Here is a 3,916-nt window from a genome sequence, read left to right on the forward strand (position 1 = left end):
GATGGTACGTTGCCTAAACGGCAAGACGAGGCAAGAAAGATCAGATCAAATGCGACAAAGTATGCCATTATCCACAATCAATTGTATAGGAGATCTTTCTTGGGTCCATATTTGAAGTGTGTTACCCCCTCAGAGGCCAGGTAGATCATACGAACAATCCATGAAGGTGTGTGTGGCAATCACTCAGGAGGAAGATCTCTAGCGCACAAAACGATGACGCAAGGATATTTTTGGCTGAACATGTTACGTGATGTAGAAGAATTTTCTAGAAGATGTGATTAGTGCCAAAAGTTCGGACCATTGATCCAGCAACCACCTGAAGATTTACTCGTAATGGCCAGACCATGGCCTTTCATGCAATGGGGGATGGATGTGGTTGGCCCTCTGCCAATAGCAAGATCGTAGAATAAGTACGTTCTGCTTGCAACAGATTACTTTACCAAGTGGGTAGAAGTAGGACCGTATCCCAGTGTAACTCAAACTCAAGTAAGACGTTTTATCTGGAGTAATATCATTTATTGCTTTGGCGTGCCGAGATTGATCGTTATGGATAATGGGACTAATCATAATAGTAAGCAAGTGAGGGAATTGCTAGAGGAATATGGAATCAATAAGAAGTTGGCAGCGGTTAGCCATTCGCAAGCGAACAGTTGATGAGCGCTGAATATATGCATATTCGAGCCCCTAAATACATATACGTTAAGTCCTAAAGTAATACTTTTATCCATAGTTAGACTAATTAATGCTTAATGTGTGTTTGTAGGTACTTTCCCAGAAAAATGGTTAAAACTGGGACTTTATGATGATATTGAAGCTTACAGAGTCATTGCCGATCATTCAGAGCAAGCCGAGAGCTTAAATGGTGAAGTTTAAAGAAATTCAAGCCTTAGAGCTTGAGCCCAAGTATGGAGGCTCGAGCATTACAGCAAAGAAAAGAGAAAAGTTAACAAGACCCAAAAGCTCGAGCCTCGTACCTTGAAGCTCGAGCCTCATAATAAGGTGTTCGAGCCTTACCCAAAGGTGCTCGAGCCTTGACCCTCAAGCTTGAGCATGAGGCGTCGGAAATTAAAGAGTTGATTTACTTGCAAGGCTAAGTTCCCAGGTCTCGTGCCTTACCTCCAAGATCGAGCACTAACAATTGAGGATCGAGCATTAACAATTGAAGCTCGAGCCTGGTGTACTGAAGCTTGAGCCTGGTGTTCCTAATGCTCGAGCCTGGTACCTAGTGCTCTAGGCCATAAAGCTTGGATCGAGCAATGTTGAAAGAGATGAGTCCCAGAAAAATTCTAAGTGTCGAAGAAAGGAAAATAGTTGAAATTTTTTGTTTAAGTGTCAAAGTGAAGATCGAGCACCATTTATGGAAGATTGAGCATTATCCTGTGAAGCTCGAGCCTTATCCCTGAAGCTTAAACCTGAACCTTAAAGCTCGAGCCTCTGTCCCTGAAGCTCAAGCCTTCCATGACATGTTAGATTAATATTGCGGGATTGCTCTCTTTATCAGCCATAACTCATCTCGTTGGGCCAGAAGACCTAAAAGCCCACCAAATATTATTTTCTTCTATAAAAGAAGGTGTAAGCCTTGATAGAAGGGGTCCAAAATTTTAATCTCTTCCACGGTGTTATTCAGAAGGCTGAAGGTGTGGTGGTGTTTAGGGTTCCTCCAACCTTGAAAGTGAAGATCCTAAGAAGAGAAGTGCCGTCCGTGAGGAGGGAGATGAACTTAACACATATGATATCCAACCTTGTCATGAGTAGCGCCGTCCATGAGGAAGGAGATGAACTCAACACAGATGATATCTAACCTTGTCATAAGTAGCTAATTCCTCTCTTAGGGCACTGATGTAACCCAACCTAATACTATGGTTTGATTGTTTTAACTCTGGGATTAATTTTAATATATGTATTTTCTTGATTATATGACTACGAGCACTTGAGACAACTCAAGTGGTTTTCATGCTTTAATAGATTATAAACTATTACTACCTTGTCTTATATGTAATAGTCTGTCTTCTATTCTCAACCTATCTTATTAGACGGTATCTGGCGGAGCCCTGCCGGCCATAAGACTAGAGGTCATATATTGGTGTTCCAATGTATTTTGTAAAATAACGTCTTCATAGTCTATGCTTAGGAAATGTGGGTTGTTTGCAACATAGTTAAAGTTGTTAGAGTAGGTAGGCGGATAATCCACGCTAATCGCAGATAGGTTATAGTTAGCTAATTTTGTAAAACATCTTTCTTTAAAACGCGAATTAAATGAATGTTATTGAGTTCAATTCATTTAGAAAATATCATTGTTAATTCCCAGAGTTAGTATAATTAACTGTAGTATGATGGTTGTGAAGTCAAAGCCCTAAGATCTCTCTCTTTGATCACTCCATTTATTTACTTTGCTTTTATTTAATATTTTGTTTTAATTCTAGTTTGTTAAACAGTGACAACCAACAAACTCTTTAACCAAGTTATGTATAAACCATAGAACAAAGTTAAAGACTGAAATATAAATCTCTTCCCTCTGTGGGTTCGACATCTCTTTCTATAGCACTATTTTGCACGGAATCGTTCTTTTGCGAGTGTAAAATAAACAAACAACAATTTTTGGCGCCGTTGCTGGGGAGATTAGATTTTGTTTAGTTTTTAATTAGTTATTTTGGTTTACCAGTCTTTGAACTTTCTGATATCTCACCTTACTTCTTTTTCTTTTCAGGTACAAGTTAGCAGTGAGGGCAAAGACGCTTAAGGGAGAAAAAGCTTCAGTTTATTAAACCTTTTTATGAGTTCTTATTGTTTTATTTACTTGGAATACCTTATTTTTGCTACTGTTAGGATTAGTGGAACCAGTGCATGTTAACTCGCCAAAATAGGTCAAAACCTTTAGTGCATGATCCTGAAATAGAGAGAACTTTGAGTCAGTTAAGAAAACTTAAAAAACACTTGAGTAATATAGATAGTTCCTTTGATAACATGGCTGAGCAATGTAATGCACCGAGTAATAATGGTAATGGGAATGGAGAACAGGGTCCACCTGTCCCTCTACAACCACAATTGAGGGACCACTTTATTCCTACCATATACACTTCTCCTTCATGCTTTGTTTTTCCGGATGCTGATGCAACCCATTTTGAGATCAAGCCTGCTATGATCCAAATGCTTCCTGCCTTTCATGGGTATGCAACAGAGGATCCTTATAAGTATTTGGATGTGTTTTTGGAATTGTGTTTAACTAACAAGTTGACCACTCTAACCAATGATTCATTCAGAATGCGACTTTTCCGGTTCTCTCTCAAGGATAAAATAAGAACTTGGTTACAGTCCCTTCTAACAAATTCCATATCTACATGGGATATGTTACAATAGGAGTTCTTGAAGAAAAACTACACTGTGGGTAAAACCACATAAATGAGAAGAGAAATCATGGCATTTTCCCAAATCCCGGGAGAACAACTCTATGATGCATGAAAGAGATACAATGATCTTATGAGAAAGTGTCCACACCATGACATTGCTCAATGGAACTTAATACAGATCTTCTATGACAGTTTTACTGATTCTTAATGGAGTTTTTCTGTATAAGAGTCCGGCTGAAGCTTGGGAACTGTTTGAGGCCTTAAGTGAAAACTTAGTACAACACGCTTCTTCCTCTAGGTCTAGGTCTTCACCTGGAATGTATAAGGTTGAAAAACTTTATGAGGTGGATAAATCTAGTGAGCTAGCTGCTCAAATAGAAGCCTTGAACTGTAGGTTCAATCAAATTTTATCATCTGGTTTTGCTCCTGTCGCTAATCCACAAACTACCTTGCGAAAGGAAGTTTGTTCTATCTGTGTTAATCCTAACCATTTTACTGATGCTTGCCCTATGCTGGGACAATCATCTGAGATCCCACAGGAGCAAGTGAATGCTGCATTCTCTAGACCA

General features: G+C 39.1%; 1 non-coding gene across 1 annotated transcript; it reads right to left on the reverse strand.

Annotated features, from left to right (window-relative positions):
• Positions 1–3,397: 3,397 nt before the first annotated feature.
• LOC132287503 (small nucleolar RNA R71) lies at positions 3,398–3,503 on the reverse strand. Its single transcript, XR_009473045.1, has one exon. It is a non-coding gene; the product is annotated as a small nucleolar RNA R71 (small nucleolar RNA).
• Positions 3,504–3,916: the final 413 nt, after the last annotated feature.

Source organism: Cornus florida, unplaced genomic scaffold, assembly GCF_030987335.1.
Source record: "Cornus florida cultivar Cherokee Brave unplaced genomic scaffold, ASM3098733v1 CherokeeBrave_3.0.0_Hap2_Chr11, whole genome shotgun sequence".
NCBI lineage: Eukaryota > Viridiplantae > Streptophyta > Magnoliopsida > Cornales > Cornaceae > Cornus > Cornus florida.